General features: G+C 48.7%; 1 long non-coding RNA gene across 1 annotated transcript; it reads left to right on the top strand.

Moving 5' to 3' along the window:
- Window positions 1-1662: 1662 nt before the first annotated feature.
- LOC149859670 (uncharacterized) lies at window positions 1663-19330 on the top strand. The gene is made up of 3 exons (XR_016443671.1): window positions 1663-1735; window positions 16168-16218; window positions 19294-19330. It is a non-coding gene; the product is annotated as an uncharacterized LOC149859670 (long non-coding RNA).
- The last annotated feature ends 2147 nt before the right edge of the window (window positions 19331-21477 follow it).

Here is a 21477-nt window from a genome sequence, read left to right on the forward strand (position 1 = left end):
TTGGTTATTGCCCTAAACTTATCATTTGCAACAGTACAAAATATGTTACCATTATGATTTATTAGTATGTGATGGTAGAGCATTTGACTGTAATTAGCAACTATGCACCTTTTGAGTGCGGTCTTGATTGTATTGTCACAATACTGTGACTTTCGACTAAAGATGGGTAGCACGGTACAGAAAAGACTGATATTGCCTTTAACAAAGCAGCCAGGCACTGGGAGCAGCAGCAATTTCCATGTGCTGCTGTGCCACCAGTGGAATCACATGTTTGTGGTGGCATTTTTTTCCTGCACCACTCAGTGTGGCAACTCTGGGTGATAATTGTGCCCAATAACTGCTATATAGTTATGCTACTGAATGGAGGTGCCTTTCAAACCATCATTGTTAAGATTAAAATTCACCTTTGTAAAAAAGAAGTCCTAATCCATCAATTATATTACATGTTTTCCTTTTTTACATTAGTATAATGCTATTGTGGTTTAGATTTACTTTGTAAGAATGTTTTAGGACAAAAATGGACTTTTGACTATAAAAAATTAGCTTTGTCAAATCTATTTTCTAGTCCTCCTTATGCTCTACTTCTGCTTGATATACCCTAAATATCGCATTTAACTCAAACTGGCTATGCTGTCTTTTCTTTTTCTGAAAACAAACAAAATACACATAAAAAGGAATACATCTGGAGAAGTTGTTAAGGACAGGCAGTATGTTTTCCTTCCAGTGTTTTATGGCTTGGATTGTTAACTGCCAGGGTTAAAAAGACAAGTGGTTGTCTAGCAACACTAGCATCTCTCCTTCCTTGTTCCAGTGTTGCTAACCTACTAGAGACTGCAGCTAGTGGAAATGCATAATCTGGAAATTTCTATTATGGCTTCCTAAAGAAATATGATCAAAAATATGTTTTTACTGGGGAGGCAGGGAAAAAACCTTGATTTTTACAGTATACAACATGCTAAGTTATAGGTGTCCTTTAATCTTTATTCCTAAAAGAAATCATACATACCTTACTCACCAGCATATTTGTAAAATTAAAATTTATAATTATGCATTTGAAACCCAAAAGTAGCACTATTCTAGGCGAAGAACTGGGCTCCCTGAATTAAGAAATTGCAACAGGCATGGCATGGATTTAATTTGCCTATACTCATTGTTTCAAAGCCCAACTTACTGCCTCCTGTTCAATCAAGTGAAGAATTGTATCCAGCTAGCTTTTATGCTACAGTATTTCCTGCCAAATTAATGTTCATTGTACTTTCCAATTATTTTCAGTAAATTACATTGTCCAGTGGCCAAGTTTGTTCAAAGCAGGGAACTTTTAAGTTAAAACTTAAAGAAATGACGACTTGGCACAAGAGGTAGAAATTTTCAGGATGGACTAGCCAGTAGAAGTAAAAAAGTAAACTCAATGATAGAGAGTAGATACAGGGAGGACAGCTGAGGAGCAGAGCACACAGAGAAAAATCCTAGGTAAATTAACTCAGGGTCCAAGAGGATTAGGAACAAAGATTAAGTCCAGAAAGGTTTGAAAACCACAAGGCAAATTTTGAACTGGATTCAGATATGAAAACCAAAGGAAATCTACAGCCTCATTTCAGGCTTTCACTATGCCAAGAAAGCTGCAAGTATAAAACGCTGCTGGATTGTAGGCTGGACAGTGGTGGCTGCGTTATCCAGAAGTACCATCTGTTACGTTTTAAGAAGCATGCAAGAAGAAACCCAATCATGTTCAGAGGTATGAAGTAGTTTGCTGTGGAGGCTTATGTTCTAAATTATCAGAAACCTGTCAAATAATCGGTCAATCACTGTCTTTATGACAACCACTTTGAGATAAAGTTGTTGGTTTGAAGTAAAACTCCGAAGTTTCTAAATCCAGTTCATTTCACAACTTCTGCTTTAAGACAGAAAATTAACCCAGACAAATTTTCACACATCCAGTATAGTGTAGGAAGGGGCTAACATATTAAAGATGTGTGTCTTGTATCCCAGACATATTACACGTCTTACGATAAACTATTCCTTGCTAATTAGTAAGATTGCCAAATGGCAGAATTCAAGATGATAGTTTATTAGGAAGAACTGGAAGTACAGACGTGGGTTTTTTGGGTGTGGGGGTTGTTTGTTTTAGAAATCACACTTCTCCTTCTGAAGATTTCAGTGAACAGTGATTTTTCTCATATATTCTTTTTAAGTCTCCAGGGGCTTTAGCAAATATTATGTAAATATTTATCAGGCATAAATGGATTTGACAACATATGTTTCCTTCATGAGACTGACTTCAACATGTACATGTGAAATGGAATGGATTTTCTTAAGAGACTTGATCAGTTGAAAACTTTTCTTTAGTAGCATTGCATGCTAATCCAGTGATGCTGATGACAGAAAATGTGGTCTACCAGAACTCAGCATAGCCAAAAGCTGAGATACAAATAATAAAATACCAAAAAGACCTTAAAATGAGTGACCTAACTATCTTGAACTTTATGCCTAATATAGGCTTTCTTGAGGTAGTTGTTGCTTGTTAATTAGATAGAGGTTTATTATTAACTTTCTATTAAGAGCATAGAGTTTTAATAGGTGGCTTAGAATTAAGTATGTGCTATAGGAGCATTGATCTAATTGGATCTATCAATAAGCTAGGTTTGTTTAGGGTCTCATAGTAGGGCTTCATGTTGATGATTTTGTAGGTACAGCAATTCTCTCTAGTCCAGTTCTGAACCAGTGCATTTTATTAGGGTGTCTCTGTGATTAGAGATACTGTTCTTTTATAGTGAGATCTAAACTGGGGTCCTGTACATGTGTGTTTAAGAAGATACTCAAACTACTATTGAACTGGACTAAATTGTCTTTGCTTAAGTTTCTTCAGCAGCTGGCTGTGACAAGAAGCCAAGCTGCAGGTTGGGAGGGGACTACAGAAGAATTTATAGGGTGCACTGACAGTAATGTAGATCTTCATTAATGTGCCATAATTCTGGCGCATTAAGTTTAGTACCTGCAATAACAGGTACTAAATTAATGTGCTATAATCGGTGCTACTGCACATTAGAGCAGCTAAACACTTTTTCTGTGATGTTAATAAGCATTAAACTTAAGTTTACTGTGCATTAGCATGGTTTTGCCAGCTATGCTAATACACAGTATAATTAGTCTTATTCGCATTAAGCATCTCATGTAGAGGTGCCCACAGAGTCTGCTCTTGTACTTCAGGAGCTTGGAAGTAAATAGGACAAGCACAAAGAAAATAATGGGATAGGACTGGAGATATAAGAGCTTGCTAAGGTGTGCAAAAAAGAGAAGAATTTGAAGTTAATAAGGTAACAGAATGGCTGGGAGTTAGGCTAGGTGGAGAGGGCTTCCTTCCCTATTTCTTCTCTTATTTGTCTTATTTCATTGATTTTATTAATGGGAGTTGGAGGAGTACAGTAGCTAGGGGACTAGCCAGACACAGGCCCCCGTATGACCTAGGTAAATCACTTTTAACTTAAAACACAGAGGGCACCTATACACAAGCAGTGAGGCTGCTCCAATGCACTGTAATTACCATCTCTAGCAGAATCCAGCATCACATGTAGCAGTGTCCCTGCACTGAAAAAAGGCAGCAGGGACACTTTAATTAAAGCTTATTTGAGAAGCTGCCATTTTTCAGTGTGAGGATGCTGATACACATGAAGCTGAGTGTGCTTTAAGTACACTCCAACTGTGCTCCAATTAAAGCATCCCCCACTCTCCCTCCCCTCCAACTCCCGGAGCATGTGTATAAACTCCAAGGGAGCCCAGGGGCCAGATTCCATTCCATCTGTTAGGTACATAAGGAAACTTAGGCACCCAAGTGATTCTTTCCCACCCTGTTTAACTCCTATAAATCAACTTTGCATCAGTGTTTGTCACAACTGATACTGCCCTTAATAATGAGTTACAAAAATCAGCAAGGAGGAGGTAGACCCACCCATGTTTTGTCTCAACAGCTTTTCATTGACTCTAGGAGGATGAATAGAATTGTATTTTGTCACTTAAGTCCATATAGAATCTCACAGCTGTTCTCTTGGGGCATCTATCCACATACAGTGAGGCTGCTCTGTGTAATTACAGCACATTGGAGCAGGCTGCACTCCAGTGTCATGTGTATCAGCATCCCTGCAGTGAAAAATGTCAGTGTTGGTGCTTTAATGCAAGGAGTCCCCAAGGACCAGGACTTCCCCACCGTGATGCAAGATGGACTTGAGGGGAATGCTTCCAGACCTCAGGTTGGGGAGGACTGGGTTACAGAGCTTTTGGAGGGGCTGGACGTGTTCAAATCAGTGGGTCCAGATGCTCTCCACCCCAGGGTGTTGAGGGAGCTAGCAGGGGTTATTACAGGGCCCTTGGCATGGCTTTACGAGCGCTTGTGGTGCTTGGGCCAGGTGCCAGATGATTGGAAGATAGCCAGAGTAGTTCCCATCTTTAAAAAAGGGAGGAGGGAGGACCCAGGCAACTATAGACCCATCAGTCTTACCTCAATCCTAGGGAAACTTTGAGAAGATCATCATGGAGCACATCTGCAATGGGCTGGCCTCAGAGATGATGCTCAAGGGCAACCAGCATGGTTTCATTAGGGGCAGGTCATGTCAGACCAACCTGATTGCCTTTTATGATAAGGTCACAAAAGCACTGGATGCAGGTATCACCGTGGATATAGTCTTTCTGGACTTCAGCAAGGCCTTTGACACTGTCTACCACCCCATCCTCATTACAAAATTGGGTGACTGTGGCACTGATGCAGTCAGATGGATTGCAGATTGGCTGAAGGGTCATACTCAGAGGGTGGTGGTGGACGGGTCATATTCGACCTGGGGAGAAGTGGGCAGCAGAGTCCCCCACAGCTCAGTTCTGGGGCCTGCGCTGTTCAATTTCTTTATCAGCGATTTGGATGATGAGGTGAAAAGCACCCTGTTTAAATTCGCTGATGATACCAAAATTTGGGTGAGGTGAGCACGCTAGTAGGGAGGGAAAAACTGCAGCAAGACCTGGATAGATTACAGGGGTGGGCTAACAAAAACAGGATGTGCTTCAATACTGACAAGTGCAGGGTGCTGCACTTGGGCAGTAGTAACCAGCAGCACACTTATAAGATGGGAAACTCCCTTTTTGAGAGCACGGAGGCAGAAAGGGATCTCGGAGTCATTACTGACTCCAAGATGAACATGGGCCGACAATGCGAGGTCACGGTTGGCAGAGCTAACTGGACCTTGTCAAGCATCCACAGGTGCATCTCAAGCAGGGCCAAGGCGGTGATCCTCCCCTTCTATGCAACACTGGTCAGGCCACAGCTGGAGTACTGTGTCCAGTTCTGTGTGCCCCACTTCAGGAGGGATGTGGACAACACTGAGAGGGTCCAGAGGAGGCCACCCGCATGATCTGGGGACAACAGGGCAGATCCTACAATGAGAGACTGCGGGACCTGAACCTGTTCAGCCTTCACAAGAGAAGGCTGAGGGGGGACTCACTAGGGGGGACTAGAAGGGTTTGGGAGAGACCTTGTTTCCCCTAGCGCCCCCTGGCATAACAAGGAATAACGGCCATAAGTTGTTGGAGAGTAGGTTTAGATTAGATATCTGTAAGAACTACTTCACAGTCAGGGCGGCTAGGATTTGGAACCAACTTCCAAGGGAAGTGGTGCTGGCTCCTACCCTGGGGGTCTTTAAGAGGAGGCTTGATGCCTACCTGGCTGGAATAATTTGAGCCCAGTTTTTTCTCCTGCCCAGGCAGGGGGTCGGACTTGAAGATCTGCAACGTCCCTTCCAACCCTACTTTTATGATTTTATGATTCTATGAACCAAAGCTTGTTCAATGAGCTTCAGTTAAAGCACCCCCACCACCATTTTTCAGCTCAGGGACACTGATACATAGAATGCTCCAGGCACTTTAATTACAGTGACTCTCAGAGCCACTCTAATTAAGGTACCCCCCTCACTCCTAGAGCACATATATAAACACCCCTAAGGTCTCAGTTATTCATCTGTAACTTTGGAATAATAACACTTCCTAATAAAGGCTGTTGTGAACATAAATATCTAGATACACAGGTATCAGATGCACAGATGACTTCAGTGACCAGAAGCAAGGATTTCTTAGGCTGATATCTTTTATTGGACCAAATGTTGCACAAGGGGCCGTTCGAGCTCCTGGAGGCTAAGTTCCAATTTGGTTCCCAGAAGTGAGTCATACCACAAGCCACAGAGATAAAGCCTTTATTGCTTGCAAGCAGGTGGGCCTGGAGTCATGAGACTCAGATCAAAGCCGACCCCGAGTGCCTATTCTCCATTGCTTATATACTTGATTACAAGGTATTGGGAAAATTCCATTAGCGCAATCGCATTTCAAACTAGCATAGTTGCGAAGCTAAGGACTTTCCAACTGCAAGTCTGCAGTTTGCATGTTTGCACAACAGAGCGGGAAACAAGCTGCATGTAGATGCTTCCTGAGTTCTCGTAAAAGCAGACGGTGTTCAGCCCCCCCCTGCTTTTCCCACACAAATGCATATTTGGGGTACAGTTAGACAAGCTTTCAAATGCAAGACATGCTTCTTTAGGTCTGAGGAGGAAAGGTCAGCCCAGCATATAAAAAAACAATTGGAAGAGGGGGAAGAGAAATTCCCAGGGGTAGTAGACAAACACTTAGAGGAAGAAAGGAAGTATATTACTGGAAAATACAAGCCTGTCAAAAGGGAGGAGGGTCATTATCACCTTTCATGTGCAGAACAATTCAGGAATCAGGTAGGTTATAGTGTGCCATAAAACTAGTATTATTGTAATGTGGCAGGCTGGCTGCTGGGCTCACTGGCAGCCCTGAACTGTTAGCTTGAGCCTGAAGGGCTCGTATTCCATTGGTAGAGACAGTTTCCCTTCCCTACTAATCAGGGGAAGGCAGAAAGAAGGCATCCCCACCCTGACCCAGGGGCAAGGTGAAAGAGAGGACCTGAAAGGGAACTAACCCCTCAGGCTTTCCTATTGATCCACTCCCAATCCAGGGGCAGAGTCTCAAAAAGGGATAAAAAGCAAGCATGCCCAGCACACAGAGCACTTTCCTTAAGGGAGGCATATACCCAATGGAGAGATGGGGTCATCGCCAAGAAGGACTATGTTATAGTCGCCCGAGGATGTAGGGGGGCAGTCAGGAGGGCCAAGGCAGAGTTGGAGATAGGACTAGCTTCCCGGATTAAGGACAATAAGAAGTCCTTCTTCAAATACATAGGGGGTAAAAAGAGGGTCCCGGGTAATGTGGGGCCCCTGCAGGACACGATGGGCAACTTAGTCATCACGCCAGATGACAAAGCTAACATATTTAACGATTTCTTTGCCTCTGTCTTCCTAAGTAGGGACCAGTTCAGCCACCTCCCTGCTGGGCCCCCCTCGGGCCCCGAGAGAGACACGCCTGGGCCAAGGGTTAGCGAGGAGTTAGTTAGGGTACTTCTGGAGAGGCTGGACGTGTTCAAGTCCGCTGGTCCGGACGATCTTCACCCTAGGGTTCTACAGGAACTGGCTGAGGTCATTGCGGGACCCCTGGCACGGCTCTATGAGCACTCGTGGTGCTCTGGCGAGGTGCCGGAGGACTGGAAGAGGGCCAATGTGGTCCCTATCTTCAAAAAGGGAAAAAAAGAGGACCCGGGAAATTACAGGCCAGTTAGTCTGACCTCAATCCCGGGTAAGCTCTTTGAAAAAATTATCCTGGCACACATCCAGGAGGGCCTTGCGGGGGAATGCATGCTCAGGGGCAACCAACATGGGTTCATCAGTGGCAGGTCTTGTCAGACCAACCTGGTGGCCTTTTACGATCAGGTCACCAAATCATTAGACGCAGGGGTTGCTGTGGATGTAGTCTTTTTGGACTTCCGGAAGGCTTTCGACACTGTCTCTCACCCTGTCCTCATCAAAAAGCTGGGAGACTGTGGTGTCGATGCCCACACGGTCAAATGGGTCGCCAACTGGTTGGAGGGCCGCACCCAGAGGGTGGTAGTGGATGGGTTCTTCTCGACCTGGAAGGATGTGGGCAGTGGGGTTCCGCAGGGCTCGGTCCTCGGGCCCGCACTGTTCAACATCTTCATCAGTGACTTGGATGAGGGGGTAGAAAGCACCCTGTTCAAGTTTGCTGATGACACTAAGATGTGGGGGGATGTGGGTGCACTAGAAGGGTGCAATAGGCTACAAACTGACCTTGACAGGTTGCAACGGTGGGCGGATGAGAATAGGATGGGGTTTAACACTGATAAGTGCAAGGTGTTGCACATGGGGAGGAAGAACCGGCACCACACTTACAGGTTGGGGAACTCCCCTCTTGCCAGCACGGAGACGGAAAAGGATCTTGGAGTCGTCATTGACTCCACGATGAACATGGGCCGGCAGTGTGGGGAGGCAGTCAAGAAGGCCAATCGTACCCTGTCATGCATCCACAGATGCATCTCGAGCAGGTCCAGGGAGGTGATCCTCCCCCTCTACGCGGCACTGGTCAGGCCGCAGCTGGAGTACTGCGTCCAGTTCTGGGCGCCACACTTCAAGAGGGATGTGGACAATATGGAAAGAGTTCAGAGGAGGGCCACTCGTATGATCAGGGGTCAGCAGGGCAGGCCTTATGAGGATAGGCTACGGGACCTGAACCTGTTTAGCCTCCACAAGAGAAGGTTAAGGGGGGACCTTGTGGCCTGCTACAAACTGGTCAGGGGGGATCAGCAGGTATTGGGGGAGTCCCTGTTCCCCCGTGCGCTGCCAGGAGTGACCAGGAATAACGGTCACAAACTGGCGGAGGGTAAGTTTAGATTAGATATTAGAAGGCGCTACTTCACAGTCAGGGCGGCTAGGGCCTGGAACCAGCTTCCAGGGGAAGTGGTGCAGGCTCCTAGCCTGGGGATTTTTAAAAGGAAGTTAGATGAGCACCTTGCCGGGGTCATCTGACCCCGGTGCTCTTTCCTGCTAAGGCAGGGGGTCGGACTAGATGATCTACCTAGGTCCCTTCCAACTCTAGCTACTATGAAACTATGAAACTATAAGGGATGACGAAGAAGGGCTGAGAAGAACTGGTGGAGTTGACCAGTGGGTTGAAGCAGTTGCTCTAGAAGAGCCCTGAAGACACCTTCGCTGAGCAGGGAGCAGCAAGTGGCTGCAACCCTGCCCCTCTGTGAAGGGAATTGCAGTGATGATGCCCAGAGGGTCCGGTAGTGGAAGGGACTCCAGAAGCTGCACAAGCCAGCACTGGCTTCCAACCCTGCATGAGGCAGCAGCCCAGCCTCCTCAATGTAAAGAGCAGTGCACAGGGCTGGTAGAGAGCTGGAAGGGATTGCAGTGGCTGCGTGAGGCAGTATGGGTCCACAATCCTGCATAAGGTAGGAGCTGGGACATCGGTGCATGGATCGGTGCACAGGGCTATAGAGGTGACAGGTTGTCACAGCTGCATGAGGCAGTACAGGTCCTGGTGCACAGGGCAGTGCATGGAGGGCTGTGGGGGATAGTAGGCCCTGGAGGCTGCACCAGGCAGCTCAGGCCTTCCTGCCTTAAGCAGTTACTGGACAGGTCAACCACCCCTGTGAGGAAGGATACTGGGAACCATGAGTTATCCAGAAAGGGGATTCCCACAGGGAAGAGGGGGCTTTCCTTACTGTGGGGGACCAAGGGGAAGCCCCTGAGGAGTGAGGATGATTCACCCCTGGGTACAGAAGGGAGTCTTAGGTCCCTGTTTGTTAAGGGTGGTGTCATGGTTATGGGCCTCTCCTAGTTTAATGACCTAGGAGAGGGCAATGATGTTTAATTAGGTAATGGGATCTTTCCCTGAGTTGCCATTTCTTCTTTAGGCACTGCTGCTATGCCAGTAGTTGTGGCCTGGTTTTTTATGCCATTGGGATTCTGTTTATAATCTTGTGTCCCCACTGTTGTTATATGAGAGAACTAGCCAATTGCCCATCATGAATGATGGATTTCAAAAGAGTGTTTACATGGCCAGCCTCGAAGGGTGGCCCTGTCCCTGCCCATTCTGTTGCCCCTCACTGCCAAGCCACAGCCTGCCCAGCTCTGCTGCTGCCCCTCACTCCCAACCCACTGACCCTAGCCCTACCAATCCCCTCACTCACAAAACTGCAGTAGCCTGGCCCTCTGGGCCCTGATGATGCCCCTTACTCCCGACCCACAGCCCCCTGGCGCTGACAGTGTCCCTTGCACTCCCAACCCCCAGTCCCCCTCTGCCCCAGACCCACAGTCCTCCACCCCCATCCCTGCTGGTGCCCCTCACTCCTGAATCACAGGCCCCTGGCACTGTGAGTGATCCCCATACTCCCATCCCCCAGTCCCCCTCCGCTCCAGTGCCTCTCCCGACCCACAGCCCCCTGCCCCCCTGGAAGAGTCCCAGCTGTCTCTTTTCTGACTGGGCCAGAGGGTGTTGGCTCCGATTCATGCAGGTGGTGGCAGCGGAATATGTCCAGCCCCAGCTTGGGCTGGGGGAAGAGAAGGGGAGGCTTGCGGCACCCCCCACCCTGGAATAGGGCCACAGTACCCTGCAGACAGCCTGGCCATAGTCCCCTCCCTTTTGCCGTCCTTCCCCTGCCTCCCTGGGCTGCAGCTTCTGGATGCTCAGCTCCCAGAGCACAGCTCCCACTGCCCCTTTCCCTCACTGAAGGGGCAGGCAACCCTCCTCTCCCCATGCCCTGTCCATTTCCCCTGCCCTGACCAAATATCTGTGCTTCTCCTTTGCTCTGGGGGTGGGAGATGGGGAGGTAATCAGAGGCAGCAGGAGTACCACATGGGTCTGTGTGCCTCTGCCGCTGCAGGCAGGTCTGTGTGTGCTCTCTGCTTCCTCTGATCACCCTCACCCTGCTCCCACCAGTGGAGCAAAGAGAAATCTCAGACATTTGGGCAGATTTAAAAAAACCTGCCCAGACAGAAATCAGAGGGCTTAAAAAGAGTGGGTACATGTCTGGGGAAACCCAGACATATGGTAACCATATCTCAGTTGTGCATGCACATTTGAGCAAAAGCATTAGGGACAGACAGATTAAGCCCTTTATTATATTAGAATTGTAACATGCTTATGTCTGAATCTATTGTATTGGTTATTTCTGTATATGTGATGTGACCTTATTGTGTTCTGTTCAGTTATTGTCCTGTCACTACTAGGTATTCCTGTTGCTGAATTGTGATTAACCTGAGTTTTGTTGTTGAGAGCTCCTCTGCCTGTTGAGGGGCAGGGGATGTGCACTTAACAGGAGGCCACAGAGGATTGGAACTGTCCCTAAGATAAGAGTTAATTATAGTTATTGTTGGGGTAAATCTATATCTGTGAATTATGTGTACATGTGTGTGTGTGTGTGTGTGTGTGTGTGTGTGTGTGTGTGTGTGTGTGTGTGTGTGTGTGTGTGTGTGTATATATATATATACATACATACACACACACACACACACACACACACACACACATTATGCCTGTGCAAATAGGGAACTATTCAATTTGGGCTCAGATTCAGCTGATTCGGATGCCAGCAATTCAATTCAGAGCTCCAAATCAGTTTTCCGCTTTGATTTGGAGATTTGGCTGTAGGGTATAGTGGGGAAATCAATGAAATTTCTATAACTTCGGGGGGGGGTTGTCTAATTTGGATGAAACTTGCAGGAGTGGTAGCCTCTGCTGAAAGCATACAGTCCACCAAGTGTCAAGGAGATAGGTGTGGGGATTTCTAGGACACTGCACCTCAAAGTCCTGAAAGCAAAACTCGTGACATAGGTGCTTGTGCAACTGTGTCTGTCTTGGGTCACAGGGGTGGGGGAAGCTACTGCAGGCCTGGCTGTTAGGCCCTGCTGTGGCCATGAAGCCTGCCAAGTGTCAAGATGCAAGGGGGTTTTGGGGCCCTGCACCTCTGGCTGCTAACAGGCAAAACTCATGACATGGGTGCTTGTGAGACTGTCTGTCTTAGGGTGTGGGGGGAACTACTGCAGGCCTGCCAGGCCTTGCTGCAACCACAAACCCTACCAGCTGTGTCTGTCTTGGGGTATGGGGGGCAGAGGGGAAACTACTGCAGGCCTGCCAGGCCCTGCTGCAGCCACAAAGCCTGCCAGCTGTGAAAGAGATAGGTGCAGGGGGAGGTTCTGGGGCCCTGCACCTCTGGCTGCCAACAGGCAAAACTTGCGGCATGTGTGCGTTAAGGAGCTCCCTCACTGGTGCTGGGGCATCTATACAACATGGTACTCCAGTGAGGTCTCCTCCTTCCCTACAGCCTAAGCTCTGGTCTGCCACTTTGCATGACAACAGATAAAATAACTTAGTGACTGACTGAGCACTAGCAGTAGCACCAGCAGCATCTCAGGTAGCCGAACTGTCAGAGAGCCCTTATTTCCTCTCAAGTAGGAGCTGTTTCTTCTCTAGCATGTCAGTTAAGGCATGTCCTTCCTGGTGCTGGGGTCTCTGCACAACATGGTAGTGTGCCCCAGTGAGGTCTCCTCCTCCCATACAGCCTCTGCCCCAGTTCACCACTGTAAATGATGACATGTCAAAATAACTTAGCTGGCTCAACACCAGTAGCATCAGCAGCAGGATCAAAGGTACCCGAACAAAACCGTCACAGACCCTTTCTTTTTATAAAGTGTCACAGGCCAGGGTCCTACAGGATGGCCGTGATCTTCCCAAGGCCCCCTTACCATGCCAACTTGGCCCAGCCCAATGGGCACCCTCAATTCTTGCCCGCCACATCTTCGATGGAAAATATACATATGGAAGGCTGCCTTTACGCCCTCTTAGACACAGTTTGCTATAAACTCTGACTCTGTGGACTCCCAGACCCCTGGTGGGTCCCATTTTGCATTGGTTGTTTTGGGGCACCCTAGCTTTATGGGCTATGCAGGGCTCCAACCACCCCTTTACCATGCCCCAAGCCTCCCCCGCAGATGGAACTGATGTTGTTCGGTCCGGGCCTTGTTACAATTTGGCCCCATGGTCCTCGGGCTCTCCGCGGCCCTGTCTCACACTGCACCCTCACCAGCACTTGGGCTCTCCACGGCCCTGTCTCACACTGCACCATACTGGCTTTCAAGATCTCCACAGCCCTGTCTCGCACTGGCACTCAGGGTTGGCACACCCCAATGCTGCACCCTCTCTGGTGCTTGGGGTCCCCACACTGCCATGGGTCCCCTTTGAGGCCTCCTCCAACCCCTAATAGCCTTACCCAAGCCACTGGTATTATACAATAATAAATCAAACACAAGCCCCTGGACTGTAACATACACTCAAGCCCCCTGGCTAAAACATCATTCAAGCCCTACCAGGGAATACTCCATCCCACAACAGCATCAGGAGCTGCTCATGTAGTCAGGCCTCTCCTCTTTGCTTGCTCCAGCAGAGCTTATTCCACCTTGGCTGCTGGCAGGAAACTGCCATCCTGGCCTCAGCTCTGGGATTTATATGTGGACCAGGCCCTGCCCCTACCAGTCAGCTGACCTCTGGCAGGTGTGGCTCACTAGCTCTGTCTGGTTGCCCTGGTAACCCACAGCTAGGGCTCTCCACTCACTGCTAGGGCTCTTTCCCCAGCAGTTCCACTCTAAGGAGCAGGGCACCCCAGTGCTCTGCAACACAAAGGAATTGACAGCCAGAAGTAAAAATGTATTGTGTTCGATTTATGATGTTACTCATGGTGTGTGATGGCTTATCTTGTGTTTTTATGTCTATATGTTTATTATGTAAAAAAGGATTACTTAAAAACATATATCTTAGGAAGTTTTAGGGTTGAAAAATCCTTTCTTTGTCAGGCTGAGGAAGTACCTGCAGTTGGTCCTGGATGGAAGGAATAGTAAAGAAGCCAGAGGCTGGCCTGGCACACAATGCAGGCAAGAAAGCCAGTCAGTGAAAATGGAAATGGAGGTAGTGCTGCCAGATTGGAAATCTGGAATTATCTGCCAGCTCAAAATGCTATTTGCCCACTTCCGGGTTGAGGGCGAGGATGCTGTTTTATCCCACTCCTCAGGAGACTGAGGCCCAACAGCAGGAGGAGCTGCCTCTGCTGAGCCACTTGCCTCCACAACCTCAACCTCCTCCAAGGTGCTGCTTTCCAGAGGAGACCTGGGTCTAGGGAAATTTTAAGGGGTGTAGAGCACAAACTCTGATTCCCCCTCAGTCCCCAGAATTGCTTAAGCCAGGGCTCTCAGCACCCCTGGTTCCAGCTCCTCCTCTGGCAGTGGGACACTCATGCTGAGAGATGACATTGGGGTGGAGGAGACAGTGATTCTGCTGCTGGTGCCTATTTCTGGAGTTAGGAGAGGTGTTGCAGGTGCAGGGGTGTCAGGTGCAGACACTGCTTACACTGCCTTGCTTCCACTGGCAGCAGAAGCATCATGGCTGCTTGAGAAGAGAATGCATCTATGTTTCGGGGGGGGCTTGCAGCTCTAGCTCTCCCCCTACTCCCTCTTCCTTAGTTGCCAGAAGACCTGGCATCTGCCTTTCCAGCACACTTCATATTAATCTTTCCTGTGCTGCAAAAGGTGTATGTTCGTGTGTGTCATTCCTTTTGTGTTGTGTTTTATTCCCTCTGTATTGTGTGCATGCACTGGACTCTTCTTTGATTGTTTGATTCAGTAATGATAAGTATTGAGAACTGTGTAAAAATGTGTGCTGTTTGTCTGTCTGTCTTCTTCTCCACTGTGATGTATATATTTACTATGAATGTGAAGTGTGACTCTGTTGTTTGTTTTATGCCATCTGTGTTGCGTGCATTCAATGGACTCTGCTTTGATTTTTAATAACTATATATGGTGTCTTTTGTGATGTTCTATTAATGTGAATGTATGACTACTACTACTGTACTTCTTCTTCTTCTTCTGTGTTGTAAAGTGTACCTAAAATGATATATCTCCTTCTTCTAAAACCCTGAACTGGTGTTAGTCTCAATCTGAATCTGACTTCTGTGTTGTCTTTAGTCTCTATGTAAACTAAATATAATAATATTAATAACTAATAACTACTATATATAATCTGACTCTCTCCTTCTCCTGTGAATAGCTGATTTTTCTCTTCTATGTGTGTATATTATAAGTGTGTGTGTGTGTGTGCGTGCGTGCGCGTGCGTGCACGCAAGTGTAATCTGTGTGTCTCCATGCACAGTGATGGATCACACTGGCAGGGTAAACAGAAAGTTTTCTTTTTTCACAGTTTGCAAAACAAAAGAGGGCAAATATAAACTGAAATAAATGAACTGAATAGTATTAAGAGATGCTAAGCTAAGCTAAGCTAAGATAAGCTAAATCCTACCCAATCCTTTCAAACAATAAAAAGGAGCAGGCAAGTAGCAACTCCTGACTATAAACCAAGGCAGGCAGTGCACAGTACCTTTCTCACACTGTTCCCCAGATAGTACCGGCTTACAAAAGCCACAGCAAGTCTGCACACAGAGGCTTTTATGCTGTTCCTATGTCCCTCCCCCAGACACTGTAATTGGAAAGACAGTCAAAGAGAATCTTGCTCAATGGCCACCTAAATATGTCAGTCTTTCCCCCACCGCTCTCCCTCCCCACCTTGTTTCCCCTCCCTTCTCTAAGTTTCTGTTTCCCTATACAGACAGCCCTCTAAATCTTCGAATTGGTGAATCTTTTCTGAATCTTTTGTGAATTGATTTGGAAAGCCTAAAGCAGCCAGCAATTCGATTTGGACATGCTGATTCGGCGTCCAAATGTTTTCCGAATCTGAAGTGCAGTCTGAAGCTTTGCACAGCCCTAATATACATGTGTATGCCTATGTATGTATATATATATTTATATGTGTGTGTGTATGCATGTACATATATAGAGAAATATTTGAAAGTAAAGTTATGGTTATAAGTTTTATGTCATCCTGTTACTAGTTAAATTCACAGGGTGTTCTGATCTCAGCTTCATTATGTAGGGTATGAAGGTGAGTTGGTCTGCACCTAAACTGCTATACTCCTGCATCATTCCTGCACCTGCTGACATCCCTTCCATTGGAAAGGAGGTACCCTCCACGTACCACCTAGGTTACAGTTAAATCCTGGTTTTTATTGTCCGCATGAGTATGAAATTGACTAGAGCCATATAAATACCTAGAAAAGAAAAGGCTGAGAGTTAAAGTCATGTCGTGCCAGTTAAATTGCCTGATTTGTTTTGGGACTTTCAGTTTATGGTCAACTGCATAATGCACCTGTTTTTTCACCCCCAGAGACCCCCCAGCAGCTGCAGAGGCTCTCGCTGACCCCCAGCACAGCTGGAGGTAAGCAGGACCCATGGTGGGAGGGGGTTAACCTCTAGTGAGTGGGAGGAGGTGGCTGAGTGGAGCCAGGCTGGGTCTCACCCCACCCAGACCCCTACTTGGCCCATCCCCCCAGGGAGAAAGAGAGGTGGGGGGTAGTCACCACTCCCCCTCCAGTAGGGCAGGGTCCCCCAAATCCTGGGCAGGGCTCCCCCTTGAGCGAGAGCAGTTCATTGACGGCAGGCCCACTGCACATGCGTGTAGTTTAAAAGGGCCTGCCAACAGCAAAAAAGCCCCAGTTAGGCTGTGGAGCAGTGAGAGATGTGTGGGTGAAAGCCCACTGCACCCCTGCTCCCTCAAAGCCCCCCCCGCAGAGACCCCTCAGCAGCTGCAGAGCCCCCTGCTGACCCCCAGCACAGCCGGACGTAAGCAGGACCCGTGATGGGAGGGGGTTAACCCCTAGTGAGTGGGAGGAGGTGGCTGAGTAGAGCCGTACCCAGGCCCCTACTTCGCCCAGACCCCCAGGGAGCCACGCGAACAGGCTGCACAAACAGGTAGGCTTGTTTGCCAGTGAGTGAGTTAGTGTGGAGTTCATGCAGGAGGGTGCATGGGAGGGTTGAGGCCCTGCCTGCAAGCCCCCTAGGGTAGACAGACTCAGGCCCAGCCTGTCTACCAGTGGCATGATGCAGATGGGCACACACTGCACCCTGAGGGTCCCCTTGGGCTCTGCAGTGCCCCCCCTGGCACCTCAGAGACCACCACCCAGATGGAGCCCATGGTTCCGGGCTTCATGCAGATGGAGACCCTGGCTCTCGGCTGTGGGGGCTGCCTGTCCTTTTTTCAGCCTCTGGGGCCCAGGAGCATGGCCACATCCCTTTGTGGGGTCTGCTCCCTTTTGGGGTCTTTGGCGCGCCAGCTGGAGGAGCTCCAGGCCACAGTCCAGAGACTGTATGCCATCAGGGACTGTGAGCAGGAGATAGACTCCTACTGCTATGCCCTTCTCCCCTGGGAGCCGGAGGGTAGATCACGGTCTCTCTCCAAGACAAGGGAGGACTCCAGTGTCCAGTGAGGGGCATGGACCAAGGTGGTCAAGGGCCCTAAGGCCCACCGCACCAAGGCCCCTGCCCTGCTGAAGCTTAGCAACAGGTATAAACCTCTTGCAGCCCCAGCAGAGACTGCTGAGTTGCCAGCTTCCACAGGCAACACAGGCCCAAATGCAGCTACCGCCCCCGCTTTCCCCAAGACAAAACATAAAGTGTTTGTTGTGGGAGTCTCCATCATCAGGGGGACTGATCAGGTAATCTGCCGCCCCAACCCCTTAGCCCGGGAAGTCTCCTGCTTCCTGGGGGCTCGCATATGAGACATTGCGGAGAAGATCCCTAAGCACCTCCAGCCCACAAACCACTATCCCATGCTCATTATTCATGTGGGCACCAATGACATGGCTCAGAACACTCCCAGCCAGATCATGAGGGGCTACAGGGATTTGGGAGCGGGGCTAAAGGGTCTAGGGGCACAGGTGGTGTTCTCGTTGATCCTCCCAGTCTCGGGCTATGGGCTGAGGAGGGAGAGGAGGATCCAGATAGTTAATCAAAGACTGCGGCGCTGGTGTCATTGGGAAGGCTTTGGCTTCCATGACCACAGCCTGCTTTTTGGTGAGAGAGGCAGCAAGCTCCTGGGAAGAGATGGCCTCCACCTCTCTCCCCTGGGGAGAAGGCCCTTCTCAGCCAGGCTGGCTGACCTGCTCCACCAGGCTTTACACTAAACCCGCTGGGGGATGGGGGGACTACTGCCACTGCTGGCCCGCTGAGCAACTCTTGCAAAGCCAGCAGGCCAAGGCACTTAACGGAGCCCACCCCTGCCCCAGCCCTGGTATGATCTGTTGACAAAGCAAGAGCCCCCACAGGGACACTTACCTGCCTGTACACAAATGCCAGGAGCTTGGGGAATAAGCATGAGGAACTCGTCCTCCTGCTCAACACAAATAATTATGATGTCATAGGGATAATAGAGACCTGGTGTGACTCCACCCATGACTGGACCATTGGTATAGATGGCTATACCCTGTACAAGAGGGATCGAGTAGATAAAAGGGGTGGGGGTGTAGCTCTCTATGTTAAGGATAGCTACGCGTCCCTGCAAGCCAATGTTGGTGATCAGGGTGGACAACTGGAGATCCTCTGGGTTAAAATCCATGGGGAACACGGCACAGGGGACACAATGGTGGGAGTCTACTACAGACCTCCCACTCAAAGTCAAGAGCTTGACCAGGAGTTTGCCCGGGAACTGACTGAGGCCGCATGCTCCATGACCATGTTTGTCATGGGTGACTTCAATTACCCGGACATCTCGTGGGAGGATCACTCAGCAAAATCTGAGTGGCCGCAAAGCTTCGTATCATGCATGGATGACCTCTACCTGACTCAAGAAGTCTACAGGCCAATGAGAGGTAAAATGCTGCTCTACCTGGTACTGGCTACTGGGGATGACCTAATCAGTGACCTAGTGATCAATGGAAAGCTAGGTGACAACGACCACAAGCTGATCACCTTCACCGTCTGCCATAAAGCTGGCAAGTCAGCAACACTGAGGTCCTCGACGTCAGGAAAGCTGACTTTGACAAGCTCAGGAGGCTTGTCAGTGAGGCTCTAAGGGACCACGACCCCAGGGGGAGGGGAGTTCAGGATGAGTGGTTGCTCCTCAAGGGAGCAATCCTCAATGCACAAGCTAATTCTATTCCATCTCAGGGGAAAGGCAGCAAGAGGGCACAACAGCCCCCCCTTGCTCTCCAGGGATCTAGCATACCTCCTGAGGCTAAAAAGAAAGGCCTACAAAGGATGGAGGACAGGATTCACCTCCAAGGAGGAATATTATGCATTGGTCCAGTCCTGCAGGGAACAAACTTGGAAAGCCAAGGCGGCAACTGAACTCCAACTAGCTTATAGACAATAAAAGTCCTTTTTCAGATATGTGGGGAGTTGGAGGAAAAGCAAGGGCAACATTGGACCCCTGCTGAACTAGATGGGGCAACTGACAACTGTTGCTCAGGAAAAAGCCAACCTATTAAATACGTACTTTGCCTTGGTCTTTCATCAGTTCCATGGGATGCCCATGCCTGATATGGGACAGGGAGGCCCTGGTGAGGGATATCCTCTGCCCTCCATCAATGCTGACCTCGTGAAGGAACACCTTGAGAGGCTGGATATCTTCAAGTCAGCCAGCCCTGGCAATCTACACCCCAGGGTACTCAAGCAGCTGGCAAGCATCATAGCCCAGCCTCTGGCATGGATCTTTGAAAACTCCTGGCACTCTGGTGTAGTGTCCGAAGACTGGAAGAAGGCCAATGTGGTGCCTTATCGTCAAGAAAGGGAGGAAAGTGGATCCGGCTAACTATAGGCCCATCAGCCTGACTTCTATCCCGGGGAAGATCTTAGAAAAATTTATTAAAGAGGCCATCCTTAGTTTCATAGTTTTTAGGGTCAGAAGGGCCCTGAGCAGATCATTGAGTCCGACCCCCTGCCATGGCAGGAAAGAGTACTGGGGTCAAACGACCCCAGCAAGGTGTACATCTAGCCTCCTCTTAAAGACCCCCAGGGTAGGAGCCAGCACCACTTCTCTTGGAAGTTGGTTCCAGATCCTAGCTGCCCTGACAATGAATTAGCGCCTCCTGATATCTAACCTAAATCTACCCTCTGCCAGCTTGTGACCATTATTGCTGGTCACTCCTGGTAGTGCATGAGGGAACAGGGAATTCCCCAGTGCCTGCTGATCCCCCCTGACTAGTTTGTAACAGGCCACTAGATCCCCCCGCAGCCTTCTCTTGTGGAGGCTGAACAGGTTCAGGTCCTGTAGCCTCTCCTTGTAGGGTCTGCCCTGCTGCCCCCTGATCATGCGAGTGGTCCTCCTCTGGATCCTCTCCATGTTGTCCACATCCCTCTTGAAGAGTGGTGCCCAGAACTGGATGCAGTTCTCCAGGTGCAGCCTGACCAGTGCCACATAGAAAGGGAGTATCACTTCCTTGGACCTGCTTGAGATGCATCTGTGGATGCATGAAAAGGTGTGGTTGGCCTTCCTGACTGCACCCCACACCGCCAGCCCATGTTCATCTTGTCATCAATGATGACTCCAAGATCCTTTTCTGCCTCTGTATTGACGAGAAGGGAGTTCTCCAGCCTGTAGGTATGGTGCTGGTTGTTCCTCCCCAGGTGCATCACTTTGCACTTATCAGTGTTGAATCCCATCCTATTCTCATCCACCCACCCCTGTAACCTGTCTAGGTCCGATTGCAGCCTATTCCTCCCTTAATAGGCTGCAATCTATTAAGCAATATTCCTCCCTTAATTGCAGTCTATTCCTCCTTAATACACTGGCTGACACCAACCTCCTGAGGGATAACCAGCATGGGTTTGTTGTGGGTAGGTCTTGCTTGACCAATCTCATTTCCTTCTACAACCAGGTGACCTATCACCTAGGCAAGGGAGAAGATATTGATGTCATATATATTGACTTCAAAAAAGCCTTCAATCTGGTATCCCATGATCACCTCCTGGCGAAAGTAGCCAGTTGTGGCCTTGGGTCCACTACAATCTACTGGCTGGGAAATTGCCAAAATACTGGCTTGCATCCATAGATACTTCTCAAGCAAATCCCAGGATATCTTTCTCCCACTGTTTTCAGCCTTGGTGCGGCTGCAGCTGGAGTGCATCCAGTTTTGGGCAAAAAAGGATGGCTTGAGAGAGTCCAGAGAAGAGCCATGCACATGATCAGAGGTCAGGAGAACAAACCTTACGATGACAGGCTGAGAGCCGTGGGGCTCTTTAACCTGGAAAAGCGCAGGCTCAGGGGTGATCTGATGGCCACCTATAAGTTTATCAGGGGTGACCACCAGTTTCAGGGGGACCATTTGTTCACCAGAGTGCCCCAAGGGATGACAAGGTCAAACAGTTATAAACTACTACAAGACCGTTTCAGGCTGGACATAAGGAAGAATTTCTTTACTGTCCGAGCCCCCAAGGTCTGGAACAGCCTGCCATTGGAGGTGGTTCAGGCACCTACATTGAACACCTTCAAGAGCAAATTGGATGCTTATCTTGCTGGGATCCTATGACCCCAGCTGACTTCCTGCCCTTTGGAAATCTATGAAATACTCCCCATGACTTCATGTTCCTTTTATATGTAATTGACAAAGTCCATTATGAAGGTTTTTCTTTTTAATTAAACTTTGAAAATATAATCAACCCTATAATAATAAGGCATTCAATGGAGGGTGAAAACAAATGA

Source organism: Crocodylus siamensis, chromosome 7, assembly GCF_052110815.1.
Source record: "Crocodylus siamensis isolate JL-2025a chromosome 7, ASM5211081v1, whole genome shotgun sequence".
Classification (NCBI taxonomy): Eukaryota; Metazoa; Chordata; order Crocodylia; family Crocodylidae; genus Crocodylus; species Crocodylus siamensis.